Raw genomic sequence first — 20,482 nt, forward strand, 5'->3', positions numbered from 1 at the left:
TTTTTATTTTTAGTAACTTTCTAATTTTAACTTTTTTAGAATCTAATTTTGTTTCCTAATTTATTTTTAGAATTTTTGTTTAGAAACTTTCCTATTCTGTAGGCCTTTAAGATAGAAATTTCTAATTCGATGACTTCATTCTCTCTAAGTTCTATTTTTTCAATTCTCTTATAGTAATATACTGTCTAGTTTAATACTTTCTTCTTTTAGAAATCAGTTTACTGCTATCTTTCTTTTAAAAGATTTTTTCTGTTTCTAGACATTAACTTGTTTTGGTTTGTTTTGCAGGTTTTTAACTTAGGGACTCCAAGTTGGTAACTTCTTTCCAACCCTCTCTTTCTTTCTAGATTTTTATTTCCTTTTCTTCTTTTAGGTTTAGGTTTAGACTCTGAATTGAGAGCTGTGAGTGTTTCATGCCCAAGTGAGTTCGTGACAGCACTCGACGTCTCTTGAGTGAAGGAGTATTGGTTGAGGGGTTGACTATCCATCGTAGGACTAGCAACCGCTCGAGATTCCCTGAGTTAATTGAAGTGATGGCTGCAAACCAACCTCCTCTACTTCCACCTAGGGTGGAGGATACCCAAGATGAGAATGAGGTGCATCAGGCACCCCCGCCTCGTACTTTACAAGATTATCTACAACCGGCGGGAGTGAGTATGCCCTCATGCATGATTTTTCCTGAAAACACAGGACAAATGGACATCAAGCCGGGAGTTATCCAACTCCTTCCCAAATTTCATGGACTTGAATCAGAGAATCCATATTTACATTTGAAAGAGTTCGATGAGATTATAGCTACATTATATTTTCCTAATATATCTGAGGATACAATCAGGCTGAAACTCTTTCCTTTTTCCTTAAAAGAGAAAGCTAAGACGTGGTTACATTCACTGCATCCTAGATCCATTAGCACATGGAACGACATGCAGAGGAAATTCATAAAAAAATTCTTCCCACATCATAAAACGATTACCCTCAGAAAAGCAATCATGAACTTTGCCCAAAAGGAAGATGAAACATTCTTCCAATGTTGGGAAAGGTTCAAAGATTTGGTCAGTTCATGCCCACAACACGGATTTGAAACGTGGCGCATTACAAATTTTTTCTATGATGGACTGACATCTTCCATGCGCCAAATGGTCGAGACAATGTGTAATGGAGAATTCATTAATAAAAATGTTGACGAGGTATGAGATTACCTCGATAGTCTTGCTGAAAAAACACAATCATGGGACTATTACCCAAAGTCGAACACCACGTCTAGGCCGACTCAATTAAAGGAGAAAGGTGGATTATATCTCTTGAAAGAAGAGGATGATCTCAAGTGTAAAGTGACTACGCTCATAAGGAAAGTTGAGGCCATGGAAGGAAAGAAGGATAAGGTTAATGAAATTGTTTACGGCATCTGTGATTGCAACATTCATACAATTGAAAATTGTCCTACAATACTCGCCTTTCGAGGAGTGTTGAATGAACAAGCTAATGCCGTAAACAACTATCAAAGACCTTTTACTGGACCTAACTCCAATACGTACAATCCTGGTTGGAAAAATCATCCAAACTTTAGTTGGAGGAATGGACAAATGGCTACCCCTCAAGGTTTCTTCAATCAAAATCCAAATCAAGTGAAACCTCAAGAGGAACCGGTTCAAAATTCCATACAAGAGCTGGCTCAGGCAATGCGGGGAATTACAGATTTTATGCAAAAGATAGATTCTCGTATGACGGTTATAGAAAAGGGGATGCTTCCTGCACAACCTCTCCCCAATCCTAAACCGCAGTATGAGATTAATGATCCCAGCTCTTCAAATCAGATGGGGCACGCTAAATCCATCACCACTCTTAGGAGTGGAAAGATCATTGATAAAACTCTTCCGGTTAGGCCCGAAAAGCCTCAAGAACCAGAAGAGGACAACAATGATGGATCTAGTGATGCCCCACAAAAATTAGAACCGAAACTTCTAGAGAAGCCAGTTGCTCCGTTCCCCCAACGGTTGGTTTCACCAAAACCTCTCTCTAACTCTCAGGATATCCTAGAGGTGTTGAAACAAGTGAAAGTCAACATTCCTCTACTTGATGTCGTGAAACAGATTCCTTCATATGCCAAATTTCTGAAAGACTTATACACGACCAAAAGACGGTAAATTATTCAAAAGAAAATCTTCTTGGCTGAGAAAGTGAGTGCCATCCTGAAGCAAGACATGCCGCAGAAATTCAAGGATCTCGGTAGCCCAACCATATCATGTGTAATCGGGAACCATCGAATTGATCACGCACTTCTTGACTTAGGAGTGAGCGTCAATCTGATTCCTTACTCAGTATACAAACAGTTAGGTTTGGGTGAATTAAAACCCACCCTAACTCCACTACAACTTGCTGATCACTCTGTTCGTGTATCAAGAGGGATAATTGAGGATGTGTTAGTCCAGGTTGATAGATTTTACTACCCTGTAGATTTTATCATCCTGGACACTGAACCCATCAATAACATGAGCACTCAGATTCCCGTCATTCTTGGTCGCCCATTCCTTGCCACGTCAAATGCAATTATCAATTGCAGGAATGGTGTCATGACTATGTCTTTTGGAAATTTGACATTGGAGTCAAACATCTTTTTCAATAACGGCAGCAACTCAGAGGATGATGACGATTTCCACGACATTAACATGATTGACTCTTTCGTGGAAGATACGACACCTCTGACCTTATCCTCCGACCATCTAAAGACGTGCCTGACCCACTCCCATGATTTTGATGATGACATGATTAGGGAGACGTGCGCCTTGCTTGATACTGCACCGGTACTTGAAGTTAACCGGTGGAGGCCACAATTTGAAGAATTGCCACAAACCGATGTAGTGCCTCTACCGTCTAACCTCAAGCCGCCGAAGCTTGACCTAAAACCTTTGCCCTTTGATTTGAAATATGCCTATTTAGGTCAAGATGAGACATACCCGGTGGTGATCTCTGCCCACCTGGAGAAAGAACAGGAGAGTATGCTCATATCTACTCTCATTGAGCATAAAGGAGCCCTGAGATGGACGATAGCGGACCTCAAGGGAATCGATCCCTCGATTTGTACTCACCGCATATATCTTGAGGATAATGCAAAAACCGCTCGGCAACCACAACGTAGACTAAATCCAAACATGAAGGAAGTGGTTAAGGCCGAGGTTCTTAAACTATTGGACGTGGGTATCATATACCCTATATCTGATAGTCAATGGGTGAGTCCAACTTAAGTGGTCCCTAAGAAGTCCGGAATCACCATCGTAGCCAATGCTAATAATGAACTCGTGCCAACTAGAGTCACTACTGGTTGGAGAATGTGCATTGACTACAGGAAGTTGAATACCGTCACGAGGAAAGACCACTTTCCTTTACCATTCATTGATCAGATCCTGGAAAGGTTAGCTGGTCATTCCTATTACAGTTTCCTTGACGGGTATTCAGGCTACAACCAGATAGAGATAGCCCCTGAAGACCAGGAAAAGACCACATTTACATGTCCCTACGGCACCTTTGCCTATCGAAGGATGCCATTCGGACTATGTAATGCCCCTGCCACCTTTCAGCGATGTATGCTTAGTATCTTTTCTGATATGGTAGGGCAATATCTAGAGGTCTTCATGGACGATTTCTCTATTTACAGTCCATCTTTCAGCAAGTGCTTGGAAAGTCTTAAATGTGTGCTGAAAAGATGTGAAGAAAAGAACTTGGTACTTAATTGGGAGAAGTGTCATTTCATGGTTCAGAAGGGAATTGTCCTTGGGCATATCATCTCGTCCAAAGGAATCGAGGTAGATAAGGTAAAAATTGATCTTGTCTCTAACCTATCTCCACCCAAGAACATCGGAGACGTGCGGTCCTTCTTAAGACACGCAGGGGATTTTACAGCGATTCATAAAGGACTTTAGTCTCCTCTCTCGTCCCTTATATAATCTTCTTCAAAAGGATGCACCATACGAGTGGGTGAGCAATGCCAGGAAGCTTTCACCAAGCTTAAGGGCATGTTAACCACTGCACCTATCATGCAGCCACCCGACTGGAGCCTTCCTTTTGAGCTTATGTGCGACGCTTCTGATTATGCTCTTAGAGCGATTCTAGGCCAGAGAAAGGATAAGAGACCCTATGTCATCCATTACGCGAGTAGGACTTTAAATTCGGCCCAAGTAAACTACTCAACTACGGAAAAGGAACTCTTAGCCGTAATGTTCGCCTTGGACAAATTTAGGTCCTACCTAATCGGATCCAAGATCATTATCTATACAGATCATGCGGTACTGAAGTATCTTCTTTCTAAGAATGATTCTAAGCTCCGCCTGATACGATGGATCCTTCTACTCCAAGAATTTGATTTGGAAATTAAAGATAAAAAGGGAGTAGAGAACGTTGTGGCCGATCACCTTTCTCGCCTTAATACCTCTGATTTCCTTGAGACGACCCATATCAACGACATGTTCCCTGATGAACAACTGTTCAGAGTCTCCCATTCACCTTGGTTCGCTGATATTGTTAATTATCTTGCTATAGGTGCCATACCGACACAGTGGACTGTGCAAGATAAGAAGAAATTCTTCACCGAGGTGCGCAACTTTTTCTGGGATGATCCTTATTTATTTAAATATTGCCCAGACCAAATCCTAAGGAGATGTGTACCAGACGATGAGCATCAGAGCGTCATCTCCTTTTGTCATTCACAGGCCTATGGTGGTCACTTTTCTGCTAAAAAGACCACGGCCAAGATTCTGCAGTGTGGCTTTTACTGGCCCACTATGTTTAGGGACACTCATGAGTTTTGCAAAGCTTGTGAGCGTTGTCAGAAATTGGGAGCATTATCCCGTTGAAATATGATGCCTTTGAATCCCATCCTTATCATTGAAGCATTTGATTCTTTGGGGCATCGATTTCATGGGACCATTCCCTCAATCGTTTGGAAATCGTATATTTTGCTCGTAGTGGATTATGTCACTAAATGGGTGAAGCGATCAGTGTCGAACTAATGACCATCGCACGGTCATTAAATTCCTAAAAGAAAACATCCTTTCTTGATTCGGAACGCCTCGAGCCATCATTAGTGATGGGGGCTCACACTTTTGTAATAAACCATTTGAGAGCTTAATGAAGAAATACGGTATCTCTCATAAGGTGAGCACCCCGTACCACCCACAGACAAGTGGGCAAGCCGAGATTTCTAATAGGGAAATTAAACACATTTTGGAGAAAACGGTTAACCCTGATCGTAAGGATTGGTCAATCCGATTGACCGATGCCTTATGGGCATACCGTACTGCCTTTAAAACCCCTATTGGAATGTCTCCCTTTAGACTTGTCTATGGGAAAGCTTGTCACTTGCCTGTGGAACTGAAACATAAAACATATTGGGCGATCAAAAATCTTAATTTCAATCTGGACAACGCTGGCTCACTACGCAAACTTCAATTGAATGAACTTGAGGAAATCCGGAATGATGCGTACGATAATTCGAGAATTTACAAGGACAAGATGAAAGCATTTCATGACCAACACATTTTACGAAAATCATTCACGCCTGGTCAGAAGGTCCTTTTGTACAATTCTCGATTACATCTCTTTCCGGGTAAGCTTCGATCTCGTTGGACCGGCCCTTACATTGTTGTTACTGTTTTTCCTCATGGGACCGTTGAGATAAGAGATCCCGACAATGGCAAGGAGTTTAAAGTCAATGGACATCGATTGAAACCATTTGTCGAGAAATTTGATTCAGAGGATATGTCCATGCCCTTGATTACTCCTGTTTATCAGGATTGATCTCCTAGTCTGATGGAGGTATAGGTAGCTTTATCGCTTTCATAGGACTAGGGTAGTTGCTTTATTTGTCTGGCTGAATATGGTAAACTTAGCGCTCCTGGGAGGCAACCCAGCTCTTCATTTCATTTCGTTTTTAGTTAGTTCAATGTTTGTGGGTAACATTACTTCAAACCCTCACGAGACTACAACTCGTCCACTAGGGGCAACCTAGGGGTTTAAAGGCTTGTTGCATACGCTAAATGCAATCGAGAGCACCTACGAAAGTGGTATAGGTAGGATTTTATTTTTGTTGTTTTCGTGTTGCCTTCTCTCTCGTGCTGACCGACGCCCATGCTGCGATCTCTTGGAAAGTGTCTCTTGATTCATCATCCAGGTACTATCTTTCCATCACTTCATATTTACTTTTTGTTGTCCCAAGTGCATTGCACGCTCATATCTTTTACATTGAGGACAATGTAGATTTTAGGTTAGGGGTGGGAGATTAGGTGACCTAATCAGCATTTTCTTGGTCTTGAACAAAAATTGTGAAAATTTTTAATTTTTCTGGACTTTCTTGTGAATTCGAAGGGATTTTGACAGTCATCTAGGGCACTTGGAATTTCAAGATTCATGATGTTGGAAATTTAAGACGCTTGGATTCAATATCTGTTGGATTGCATAATTAAGATTGAATTGTTAATCCAGAATTAGAAGTTATAAACATTGATTGAGTTATGATCTCACATGTCACATCTCGCTTTCACATTAAGGTTTCAGTTTGATATTGAAGGATTTACTTGGTACTCACTAAGCATGAAAGGAACCGGGCTGAGAAAATTGAAAGGATTGGGTGAATAATCTTCACCATAGGTTTGCTCCCTATAGGTGAAGGTTCAATTTCCCAAAGTAGCCGACGGAAAGGGGTGGGCAATGGTCTTCATCATAGGTTTGCTCCTTATAGATGAAGATTTGATTTCTCCCCTTGACGGTATTTTAATGAAAAAAAATATATCAAAGGTCGATTAATGAAGAGATGATCCATGAGGAAAGTTTTAGTTATTATGAATTATCTTAGTGTTTACCGATAATATCATGAAATTAAGAAGTGAACCTTGATGATAAGCCGAGATTACACGATACACCCATGGAACTCAATATTTAGAATCGTTCTAATTATTGGATTAATATTTAAGCTTGATTATGAAGTTTACTGTGAGCTTGATTTCAAGAGAAAGTAATGCTAACATTCATGAATCTTAGAATTCTCATATCTGGATTATTCTGCAAAAATCACTCGAGTTTATAGAAATTGTTCTGTAATTCTCAACTTACTTTTCGCATACTTTGCTTGGGACTAGCAAAATATTAGTTGGGGGTTGTGTTGAGGGTCAAATATTGCATATTAGACCCCAGTTATTTCCTGAATTACGAACATGATAATGTTTTAACGGGCTATTTTAACCGTGTTTGTGATGCAAGGAGAATTGACGAGCATGGATTGAAAAGGATGCTAAAGGCATGGATTTGACGCTCAAGCATCACCAAGGCATTGGACGGGACTCCATGGGACCAAGATAGAGGATTTACACACCAAGGATCCGAGGAAATAAAGCCGTTCACGTTAAAGAGGCCCGAAACTGGCGCAGAATGCAAGATTACAAGGTTTCCAATATCCATTCGGCTCGAAACTTCATACATGGTCTGAAGGCCATAAATTAACCGTACATATCAAATTTCAGCCATCGAATCATTGTAGAAGTGGCCCAACGGACATATCAGCCCACACATCAACAATTAAAGGCCCACCTGATGTTTGGATCTGCTTCAAGTTTAGGTTCAACGCTTAAAATGAGATGGGTAAGCAGATGGTCGGTGTGGATTTTATAGAAACATCAAGGGAGCCACTTTATGTGACTGGCGTGTACACAGAGCACGTTCACTTGCGTTACACCAGACCAATAACGCAATCAAAACAGACGCTGACCGAGCCTGTTTCATAAACGGCAACTGCCGTATTTTCTGCCTGCGAACAAAGGTTGCGGGTGATTCTTGTGGCCCACCACCGTGATGCAATGAACTGATCCGGACCGTCCATCATAATTATACGGCCCATATCACCACGACCTAGGTGACGGAATTGTAAAATACAAGCAAGGATTGGTTCCCAACCATTCAAACGCAAGATGGACGACTGATTGGAAGAACATTTGGGCCACGCCAAAATCATTCCAATTTCACCATCCCCCACTGATTTTCCATAAGAAATCCAATGAACGGACTGGATTTGTCTAGAAACACTAGGAAGTGGGCCCCACCAACATCCAGCGTCAGTCCGAGGGCCCTGTTTCCGCACGACCGCGATTTTCGGATGTTCCGAAATCCTGTGGGCCACGATCTTTAATCAGATGGATGATCCAAACTGTCCATCATGTAGATCATCCAAATATTCCCCAAGGGATGTTGTTGCTTTGAAAAGAAAGATTAGAAAGTGGGAGAATAGATGTCGTTTTCTTAGCTGCCGAAACAGGTTCTGCCCATACTGCGATAATTCTGAATTTCCTGGACTACTTGTTGCTACGTAAGGAAACTTCAGCGTGGAGTTTCAGCACCTCCCAGCCAACCTCGGTTGCTTATAAGAAGGGGAGTTGGGCTGATTGGAAAAGAAAAAGACAGGAAAGAGACAGGGATTGAAGGGAGGGCTGGACGTGGAATTTAGCGGGGGTGGTTGCACGTGATATTTATTTCTTTCCTTTGATGTTTTTCTTTGGTTCTAGCATGATCATGCTTGGCTGAAATCTCTAAATTAGGGCTAAGAGGTTAAGCTTGTAGTGAGATGGGAGACTCTATTTTTATGCCTTGATTTAACTATTAAATTGTGCATTGAACTTGATTGTGGTTTGATTATTAAGGGAATGTTTTTAGTTTTTAATGGTCTGTTGTGACTGAAATTACAATGGGTCTGCGATAGCTTTGAGCATCTTCCTTCTCTTTTTATGTTTATGACGTCAGGAAGCCCTATTGTTCACCATAGTCTCATGGGCATGGTCGGATGACGGTACCCTTCCTAACCTTCAGGCATTGTTGATTGGTTGGTAATTAGGTTAATTCTATTGTTTGTCTTGTCTCCTGGGCATGGTTTGGTGATGAAATTCATTCTAATTCATATACCTTTCATCTTGTGAAGACTAAATCAAGTAAGTTCAGTTTAATTTCTATGATTCTTGATGCAGGCATAAGATCTCCCTAATCCCTACAAGTGGATCCTCTAAATCCTTAGTGTCCTTTCCCTGAATTCTTAAAATCTTAGATAATTATTTCATCATTATTAATCAAATTACATTCGATTTAGATTTTATCTTAGTCTAGTTTTAATTCTAATTAGTTTTAGATTACGCACAGGTATCAGTTCCTTGGGATTCGACCTCGGTCTCACCGAGTTTATTACTATATCACAACCCTATACTTAGGGAGTGAACACTAAACCCATGGGGTGATCGCTGTGGGCCCCACTCGCTCCTCAGTTCGATGATCCGACCCATTCACATGTCTTATAAGATGGCCAAGACCAACGCCTAAGTGTCTTTTTGCCACTATGCAAGCATCTTCACGATCCCAGCCGTTAAACGCAGGATGGACGGGGGAGTAGAAGATCTTGTGTACCCCACCGATTTCACTCTAAAAATTACCATTCCCGAATGGTTTTTCGCAAGGATTTCAATGGACGGATCGGATTTTTGAGTATACGCTGGTCATGGGCCCATCGTCTTTCACAGCGAAGACGCAGAAGCTCTGTTTCGCAACAGAGCTTGCGATTCTTCTTTGTGGGCCACCATCACAAGCTGTCTCTCCGATCCAGACCGTCCATCATAAGTCCATGCTTCTTATAATCCAAGCCTAGGTGACATAATTTCAAAAAGACAACGATAATGGCATCCCAACCATTCCAACACTGGTTGAACAGGTGTAATATTAATCAGGTAGGCCGCATCAACGGACAGCAAAAAACGATCCTTTCCTGACCGAAATTCCAAGAGTAATTTGGTGGACGTCGTGGATTTTCCAAAAGACAGCCTCAGTGGGCCCCACCGAGAGCTCAGCGCAGTTCCTGTGCGTAAGTTACCCACGCCCGCGATTTTCGGACTTTTGGGAAGATGTGGCCCACCAAATCTTCTGAGATGGCAAATCCGGACCATCCATATGGAGCACAAGCCCAGGCCAACCCTAGATATGATGAAAGATCTGAAGGTGAAATCGTGCACGGTCCAAAAATACCGGTCAAGCACAAGTCGGTTTACGCTTACGTACGCAGGGAGTGCAGAAATTTACCACACCGACTTCTGAGGCTGTGCATAAACAGCTAAACCTCTTAGCTAGGGCTAAGAGGTGAAGCTTGTAGAGTGAAGGGAGATTGTATGCGTGTGCCTTTTGTTTAGATTGAAGAGATTTTTTATTTAATTTTATTATGAGAATATTTGTACTTTTTAATGGCCTGTTGTGACTGACATTACAATGGATCTGCAATGGCTTTGAGTATTTCTTTTTCCTTATTTTGATTATGACGTCAGGAAGCCCTGTTATTCGCCATCGTCTCCTGGGCATGGTTGGATGACCGTATCCTTCCTAACCTTCATAAACATCTGATTGGTTGGTAATTAGTTTAATTCTATTATTGACTTTGTCTCCTGGGCATGGTTTGGTGATGGAATCCATTCTAATTCATATACCTTTCATCTCTTTAAAATTATATCAGAGGAAGTTCAGTTTAAGTTCCATGAATTTTGAAGCAGGCATAAAGATCTCCCTGATCTCTACAAGTGGATCCTCTGAATCCCTAGTTTCTTATCTCTGATTTCTCTCAAGTTTTAGATTAATATATCACCATTATTCCCTCAAATTCATTCGATTTAGATTTCATCTCATTCTAGTTCTAGTTCTATTTAGTTTCAGTCCCTTGGGATTCGACGTCGGTCTCAGCGAGGTTATTACTACATCACAACCCTATACTTGGGGAGTGAACAAGTTTTAGCGCCGTTGCTGGGGATTGACAGCTACGATTCTCTTAAATTAATTGGATTTAGAATCAGTTTAATATTAAGATTTTACTAACTTTAGTTTTAGACTTTTTTTTTTTCTATTTGATTTTTAGAACTAACTTTCCTGTTTTGTAGGATCCTGAAATAACTTCTAAATTGGTAATCCCTTTCTAATTCCTCTACTTTTTCTATTTTTAGAATTATTGTTTGAGTTTTAGAAATTTTCTTATTCTAGGCTTTCTTTTAATTTTAGAAATTTTCTATTTTCTAGTATTTTTCTATTTTTAGGAACTAGTTTATTTTTAGAAACTTTCCTCTTTTGTTTCTAGAAACTAGGTTAGTTATTTCCCTTTTTAGAAATTCTTTTTAATTTTAGAAACTAACTCATATTTCCTTTATTTTATTTTTAGAAACTTTCCTTTTCAAGAATTAGTTTATTTTTAGGTTTAGATTTTCTATTTTAGGTTTTCTTTTTTGAAACTAACTTAGCTTTTAGGTTTAGGGAACTTTCTTTTTTAGAAACTAACATTCTATTTCAATTGTAGGAACTTTCTAACTTTAGACTTTGTATTTTAGAAACTAATCTCTTTTGTTTTTCTTTTTTCAGGGTCTTAACATAGGAACTTCTCATGCGGTACCTTCTTTCTAACTTCTCCTCCTCTTACTTTACACATTGTTGTAGGATCTTTTCTTCTGTTTTTCTTAGGATTAAATTCAGATTAAGGGTTTCATCATGTATATGCACGAGTGGGAACGTCAGTATGCTGAGAAGAATAACCTATTTTGGGATGATGAAGATATAAATCAACCTATGTCTTAAAACTTTTCTGAAACTATCCGTGAGAACCGATCAGAATATAAAGATCCACCGGCTAAGAAGTCCTTACGTGATTATATGCAGGAGAACAATTACACCCCACGGATTAACAAAACAGTACGTGAGTGTTGGGGTTATCATAATTATGGTTGTGAGAATTATTATCACCCATCTGATAAAAAGAAAACAATGCGTGATTATATCATGAGTGATAATAAGTATTACCAACCAGCAGATTCTCCCACCTATGATCAGTATGACTATAACCGGTGGGAACATCAAAATTGGGTAAATGAACCATCAACATGTTATAATAATTCTCTTGGATCCCATACCTTTGAAATCCAACCAGAAATGACCCAAGAGGATTCACTTCAACATGACATGGCCTGTCTTGCGGAAATTAGAAAAGCAATGGAAACACTCACTTCGCACCTCAAAAGGATAGAGGAAGCTTTCTCATCCCAACCACAACCCAATCTAAAAATACAATGCGAGGAAAGTGATCCTCACTCACTTTTGAAGGAATCTGGAATTTAGAATGAGGAGTTGGATTCCATTAATGAGCATGCGGTTCAATCTCCTGATGAGAAGATCTCGATGACTGTTCAAAGGAATGGTGAAGATACATGGGTGTCTTTTAAATATAGTGATGATGACACACCTTCCTTACATGACACACAGGATTTCAATGATGAGGTAAAGGTTAGTTTATTTGAACCTCAACCAAATTTAGGAATAGAATGTGAGGAAGGCGATCCCATCCCAAATGTGCACTGCACTGAACTAGAATATGATGAATATTGGGACGGCGATCCTGAATGTGTAGCCACAGTTCCCCTGGAATCCATCTCAAGGTTGGTCCAGGTCAATGATCAAGATGCACACAAAGTGGTCGGTCATAATGAGTCACTCCCCTCACCTGACATGTCTGATTTAAAGGTGGAGGAAGAGCTCCTTACAACCGACCCTTTTAACTCTTGTGAAACATGTTTGGACCACGCCTCTGAATCGAATGATGATGTGATTCAGGAGAAGGACGAGTTGCTCGCTACGACCCTGGAATTTGAAACCACTCAATTGAGGCCACCATCTGAGCTATACACATTTGACAATTCAACGCCTCGATTGAGTAGTCTCAATAAACAAAGTGATCACATCGATGCTTACCCTATTGATTTTCAATCTGTCTGTGCAGGACTGGAGGAAGAAAGCGTACATCTGGCTACTGTCAAGGATGATGGTTTCCTTAGGCAGATCATCGCGAGCTACAATGGGAAAAATAAGTCACACTCAGCTGAACTTCCCAACTCTTTGGATGATTGCTTGGCATACTTTGCAGATTCAAACGATCCCATGTCAAAGGATAAAGTGGATGCCTTGCAAGACGACATCTCGGTAGTCATCACTGACCGAGAGAACCCTTATTCTGAAGCCCCTTCTTCCCCTGATCCTAAATGTCTACCAGTAAAGGAAGAGGAGCTGGAAATTGAACCGAAGTTTGGAACTTCGGAATGTGTTGAGACTACATCACTTCTTAAAAAGTTTTCTAAACTTTATTTACTTGTAGTCTTTGTTTCACTATGGGATACTAATGTTAAAACTTCTTTTGTCACAGGTGAATCGTATATACTCTGGATACCTCAAGCAATTCAATGGAAAATTTCTTATGAGGTACATAAGTTTCTCTGGAAAGTCATGCTCCAGAGCGTCCAAGCCTATTGCAAAAAGGGCTTTTGGATGATCCTGTTGAGGAACTTACTAAGAAACTTGTCAAGATATTGGCCGGAAGAGGAACCTTGCGGTATGATCGAGTAGTTTTTCCCTGCTTTCATAGGACTAGGGTAGTTTGTTTTATACTGCTTTAGGATAGATGATAAACTTAGCACTCCTGGCAGGCATCCTAGCTTTTCATTCCGTTTTATTTTCTTAGTTCAATGTTTGTGGGTAACATTGCTGCAAACCCTCACGAGACTACAACTCGTCCACTAGGGGCAACCTAGGGGTTTAAAGGCTTATTGCATACGCTAAATGCAATCGAGAGCACCTGCGAAAGTGGTATAGGTAGGATTTTATCTTTATTTTTGTTGGTTTCTCTCTTGTACTGACCCCCTTTTACGTAGATATTTATGGAAAGCCTCTTGATTCTTTCGTTCAGGTATTATCTTCCCATCACTTCTCATTTACTTTCGTTGTCCCATGTGCATTGCATGCTTATTCTTTTACATTGAGGACAATGTAGATTTTAGGTTGGGGGTGGGAGATTTGGTCACCTAATCAGTACTTTCTCGATCTTGAGCAAATTGTGTGAAAAAATTTTAAATTTTTTTTGGAAATTCTTGTGAATTCGATGTGATTTTAACGATCATCATTGATTTAGAATTATAAGATATGGGTGTTGTGGATTTACGTCTCTTGGATTCAACTATTTGTTAGATTTCACAGTTAAGTTAGAACTATTAATCCATGATTAGAAGTTTTAAACATTGATTGAATCATAATTTTACATGTCATATCTCGCTTACACATTAAGGTTTCAATCGATATTTAAGGATTAACTTGGTGATCATTAAGCATGGAAGGAACCAACCTGAGAAATTGAAAGGATTAGGTGAATGGTCTTCACCATAGGTTTGCTCCCTACAGGTGAAGGTTTAATTCCCCAAGGTTGACTTTCAAAAAAGGTTGGGTGTACAGTCTTCACCATAGGTTTGCTCCCTATAAGCGGGGATTTGATTCCCCTTCTTGGTGTTACTTTTAATGAAAAAATTAAAAATTAAAAGAATAAAAAGATAATCTGTGAGGTAAGTTTTGGCTATCGTGAATTCTCTTATTGGTTACCAATGATATCCTTAAATAGAGAGGTGAATCTTAATGTTGATAAGTCGAGATTACACTATACATCCATGGAATTCAATGTTTAGAATTGTTCAAATTGATAGACTAATATTTTGAACTTAATTATGAAGTTATCATGTGCTTGAGTCTAGGAGAGAATTATGCCCAACATTCATGAATCTTAGAATTTTCACATCTCGACTATTTGTTCACAAGACACTCGGGTTTACAGGAATTGTCTTTTAGTTCTGAAAGTAATTTTCGCATATTTTGCTCGGGACTAGCAAAATGCTGGTTGGGGGTGACGAGCTGTTGAGGGTCAAATATTACATATTAGACTCAATTATTACCTGGATTTACAAGCATGATACCGTTCAATGGCCCGATTTAATCGTGTTTGTGATGCAGAGTGTATTTACGAGCATGGACTGAAAAAGGGTGTCTAGACCATGGATTTAACGCTCTGATGACACCAAAGGCAAGGGACGGACTCCAGGGGACCAAGATCGATGGAATTACACGCCAGGGATCCGCGAAAATCGAGAAACTGAAGCTCAAGCGGCCTGAAAGTCAGCCAGAATGCAAGATCACTAGGTTTCCATCATCTGTTCGTCTCGAAACTTTATACATGGCTCGAGGACCAAAAACTAACCGTACACGTCAAATTTCAGCCATTGGATCCCTCTGGAAGTGGCCCAACGGACAGATCAGCCCATAAATCAGTGATTTGGGGCCCGCCTGGCATCTGAAAATGCTTCAATTTTGTTCTCAATGCCTTAAATGGAGTGACACAGCAAATGGACGGAGCAGATGTCTCACGAACATCACAGTGGACCCTACATGTACAGTGCGTGTACATAGTGTACACGCACCGGCCGTGCACCGGACGGTCAGCCCGGTCAAAGACGGGCTGACCCGTCTTCTTCTTCCGCAGCAACAGCGGACGGACGCTGTCCGTCCGTTTTTCAGCAGTGGGCCCCACTCGCTCCTCAGTTCGATGATCCGACCCGTTCACATGTCTTATAAGATGGCCAAGACCAACGCCTAAGTGTCTTTTTGCCACTATGCAAGCATCTTCACGATCCCAGCCGTTAAACGCAGGATGGACGGGGGAGTAGAAGATCTTGTGTACCCCACCGATTTCACTCTAAAATTTACCATTCCCGAATGGTTTTTCGCAAGGATTTCAATGGACGGTGTGGATTTCTCAACCGAACTCGATCATGGACTCCACCGACATCACAGCAAAGACGCGGAAGCTCTGTTGCGCAACAGAGCTTGCGATTCTTCCTTGTGGGCCACTATCACGAGCTGTCTCTCCGATCCAGACCGTCCATCATAAGTCCAGGCTTCCTATAATCCAAGCCTAGGTGACATAATTTCAAAAAGACAGCGATAATGGCATCCCAACCATTCCAACACTTGTTGAACGGCTGTAAGATTGATGGGGGGATTTTTCAAAAGACAGCCTCAGTGGGCCCCACCGAGAGCTCAGTGCAGTTCCTGTGCGCAAGATACGCACGCACGCGATTTTCGGACGTTCGGGAAAGATGTGGCCCACCAAATCTTCTGAGATAGAAAATTCGGACCATCCACATGGAGCACAAGCCCAGGCCGACCCTAGATATGATGAAAGAATGGAAGGTGAAGTCGTGCACCGTCCAAAAACACCGGTCGAGCGCAAGACAGTTTACGCTTACGCACGCAGGGAGTGCGAAAAGTTTCCACATCGACTTCTGAGGTTGTGTGTAAACAGCTATCCACCTCCCTCAGTCGTGAGATAAAAGGGAGAGAGGGGAAGAAAAAGGGGGGAAGAATCGGGGGTTTTGGGCTTGGACGATTGCAAGGGGGAGCTGAGAAGGGAAGTTGGAGGCGGTGGCTGCACGTGAGCAAGGCTTGGGCTGATGTAAGCAGAGAGAGAGAGTATTATCTGGTTTTTCTTTTGTTTAGATTGAAAGGATTTTTTTATTTAATTTTATTGTGGGAATATTTGTAGTTTTTAATGGCCGGTTGTGACTGAAATTATAATGGGTTTACAATGGCTTTGAGTATTTCTTTTTCCTTATTTTGATTATGGCGTCAGGAAGCCCTGTTATTCGCCATCGTCTCCTGGGCATGGTTGGATGACGGTATCCTTCCTAACCTTCATAAACATCTGATTGGTTCGTAATTAGTTTAATTCTATTATTGACTTTGTCTCCTGGGCATGGTTTGGTGATGGAATCCATTCTAATTCATATACCTTTCATCTTTTAAAAAATTATATCAGAGGAAGTTCAGTTTAAGTTCCATGAATTTTGAAGCAGGCATAAAGATCTCCCTGATCTCTACAAGTGGATTCTCTGAATCCCTAGTTTCTTATCTCTGATTTCTCTCAAGTTTTAGATTAATATATCACCATTATTCCCTCAAATTCATTCGATTTAGATTTCATCTCATTCTAGTTCTAGTTCTATTTAGTTTCAAGATTACGTACATGTATCAGTCCCTTGGGACTCGACCTCGGTCTCACCGAGTTTATTACTACATCACAACCCTATACTTGGGAGTGAACAGACGCCGAAGGCTGAAAATCTTCAAGATGAAAAGAGTCACAAGAGAGCCGATCGAAAAGACCGAAGACATTGGTGAGGAAGCGGTCTCTTTCTTCAAAGACCTTTTTTCCTCCGGCTCTTCCGATCACATTGGGGATATAGTCAACTATATTCCCAGGCTCTTTTCTAGCCAAATGAACGCGGACCTCAAGAAGCCCCCAACGATAGAGGAGGTTAAGGGGGCCGCTCTATCTATCCCGATTGATAGAGCCCTTGGGCCTAATGGTTTTGGAGGAGCTTTTTTCTCATCTTGCTGGGAGATTATAGGGAATGATCTTCATGAAGCAGCCAAGGACTTCTTCCGCGGGGGGGATTCCAAGGGCATTCCAAGCATCTGTATAATGAAGATTTTATCAAAGATCATGGCGGTAAGGCTTGCAACCATTCTCCCTTCATTGATTTTTGAGGAGCAGGGTGCTTTTGTCCAAGGAAGATCCATAATTGAGAACATTTCTATTGCTAGAGAGATGGCTTATGAGATTGACTGCAAGGCTTTCGGCGGGAACTTGATCATCAAAATCGACATGGAGAAAGCGTATGACCGGCTTGAATGGGGCTTTATCACCCCAGGTTCTCAATAGATTCGGGTTTGAACCGCAATGGATATCGGGAGTTCAGCAATGCTGGGAAGATAATTGGTTTTCCGTCCTTATTAATAGCAGAAGCTTTGGCTTCTTCAAATCTTCAAGGGGTTTGAGGCAAGGGGATCCACTCTCTCCATCCATCTTCATCCTTGCGGCAGAAGTTTTCAGTAGGGGATTGTCCAAGCTATTCTCTTCTGGATGTTGCCAGCCTTTCAAATTGCCCCGGAATTGCCCAACAATCATCCACCTCTTTTTCGCTGACGATGCTATTTTGTTTCTCAATGGCAGGTTATCCAATGTGCGAACTCTTCTCAAATTCCTCACACAGTACGAGAATGCTTCTGGCCAAAAGGTGAATGCCTCCAAGACATCCTTCATAACCCTGACAAAATCTTCAAGACTCAAGAATCAGAAGCTTCGTACATTAACTGGGTTCAGGCAGGCAACGCTCCCTACTATGTATCTTGGTGTTCCTCTTTCTAAAGGAAGAAGTTCTGCCTCTCTCTTACAACCACTCATCCAAAAGATTACTAGCAGAATCGATGGCTGGAAGGCAAGGCTTCTCAACCAGGCGGCCAAGATGGTGTTGATTAAACACGTTTTGGCCGCAATTCCCATCCATGTGCTCGCTGCCATTACCATTCCCAAATCTGTATCGAAATCAATCGATCGAGCGATGGCGAACTTCTTCTGGGGCTCTTCCAAACGAGGTAAGAAGATGCACTGGATCAGATGGTCGTCCTTGTGCACCCCTATTCAGGAAGGAGGCTTAGGCATCCGAACTTTTGGTGACACCACGCAAGCATTCAGAATAAAGATGGGATGGTGTCTTCTGCAAGGCAAGTCTTTATGGGCTAATTTTTTTTCAGCCAAATATTTCCAGAAGATTGTTGCAGCGTAAGGAAATAATGGTTCAGCCAGTACACTCTCCTGGAAAGAGATTTTCAGAACCCTGCAATACGTTATTTCACCATTCGAGATGGTTGATAGGGGAAGGGAAGATTAAATTTTGGTCTCAGAACTGGTCAGGAAAAGGCCTTCTTGCTGGTGCGACCATCAGGCCTATCCCCAATCATCTCAAGGAAGCTTTTGTCAAAGAATTTTTTGCTCATCCAGCTTCTCAGAATTTGTCAGAAATTTAGCCATATATTACCCCAGCAGCGATGCAGACAATTTCTGCCATTCCAATTGCATTAACAGATAAGCCGGATCATCTCATTTGGGACCTAACTGCGACAGGTAAGTTCTCAATCAAATCGGCTTGGAATGGCATCAGGCAGCACCTTCCTCTTCTCCCTTGGGCCAAATGGATATGGAACAAAACCATCCCCCCGAAATTGAGTATTTTTGCCTGGAAAGTCATCCATGAAGCTGTCCCCGTGGATCAGGCCGTGCAGAATTGTGGAGTTACTTTACACCTTCGCTCTGTGAATGTTGTATGCAGAATCATAACAGCCCCCAGATCAGGCCACCTGCGCTAACTCAGCATCACCATTCGATCCCGCAATCTTCTTCAAGCCAGCATTGGGTCCTTCAGCCCACGAATCATCCTGACGGTGGGAACCACTCCAACGGTCGTCAGTAGGCTTCGCATAGCCCGAATGACCGTCTCCATTCACCAATTCAGTTGCCGGTAGCTCTCTCTCTCAGTGCGCCGATCAAGGGCCACCAGGATATCTCTGTTTTTACATCTGCTGCTGTGGAGACTCTGGATCACCTCTTTTGCCAGAGCGCAATTGCTACGTGTATTTGGAGCTATTTCGGCCGCCTTTTTGAAGTTGCCATTCTCCCCAATCAGACTATTCTGCCGCAAATCCAAAGCTGGACTGCTAAAGCTAGTAAGAAATTCAGAATCTCTTATCTCATCGGTCTGGCACCTAGCATCATCGTATGGGAGATTTGGTTCAGCAGAAACCAGGCTCGGTTTGAGGGCCACCCAATGTCTGCAAATCAGATCATATTCAAGGTAAACCGATGGTTGTATGAACTAGGATCAAGCATCCAAGCCCCGGATAGGAACTCCATGATTCACAACATCACTCTCCAAGCCTTCATGATCAATAAAGCCCACCCTCTCCCCGCAAGAAAATGCACCAAGGTCACTTGGTCCAGGCCTCCTCGGGGTTGGGTGAAGCTAAATGTTGATGGATCTTCCAGGGGTAACCCGAGTTCGGGGGGGGGGGAGTCTGCCGGGATCACCAAGGCAACATTATTTTCACCTTTCACAGAAACTATGACCATACTACAAACACTATTGTTGAGTCCCAAGCGATGCTAGACGACATCACTATTTGCTCTAATCTGGGTCTTTCCAGAATTATGGTGGAATCTGATTCGAAGACCATTACTATTTCGGTCAAAAATCCTGTTTCCACGACTCTTGGAACATCTGGGACAAGCTGGGGAAAATTCAGCTATTTCGGCATTCCCTTGAGCTTCAATTCAGCCACATCTACCGAGAAGGGAACTCGGTTGCAGATGCATTGGCCAGGATGGCGAGTGAAGGATGCCCAAATAGGTTGTACGATTCGTACGCCATCCTTCCAAGACTGGTGCGTGGGGCCCTTCTCCTAGATAAAGCTGGCATGGGGAATATTAGGATTACATAGTTGGGGTCCTTTTGTTTTCTCCATTTTCCTTCCCTTGTCGGGTGGTTTTTTTGTGCAGATTGAGTTATACGATAGGAGGGGTCCTCTCCTTTTTTGTAAGGACCCTCCTAAATGGCTGTATATTTTCTGGTGAAATGAATTATTCGAGCTGTGTTTTTTCAAAAAAAAAAAAGAAAAAAGAAAAACCATTTTTTTCTTGTTTTAGATAAGAGATGCCATAGAGGCAATTAATGCTTTT

At 41.7% G+C, this 20,482-nt stretch overlaps 1 protein-coding gene and 1 non-coding gene across 2 annotated transcripts in view; both read right to left on the reverse strand.

Moving 5' to 3' along the window:
* LOC131257843 (putative disease resistance RPP13-like protein 3) overlaps positions 1-20,482 on the reverse strand; it is a 192,468-nt gene that overhangs the window by 70,778 nt on the left and 101,208 nt on the right. The gene's annotated exons all lie outside the window — the stretch shown is intronic.
* On the reverse strand, positions 972-1,078 carry LOC131217741 (small nucleolar RNA R71). The gene has a single exon (XR_009157332.1). It is a non-coding gene; the product is annotated as a small nucleolar RNA R71 (small nucleolar RNA).

Source organism: Magnolia sinica, chromosome 10 (genome assembly GCF_029962835.1).
Source record: "Magnolia sinica isolate HGM2019 chromosome 10, MsV1, whole genome shotgun sequence".
In the NCBI taxonomy this organism is placed as follows: domain Eukaryota; kingdom Viridiplantae; phylum Streptophyta; class Magnoliopsida; order Magnoliales; family Magnoliaceae; genus Magnolia; species Magnolia sinica.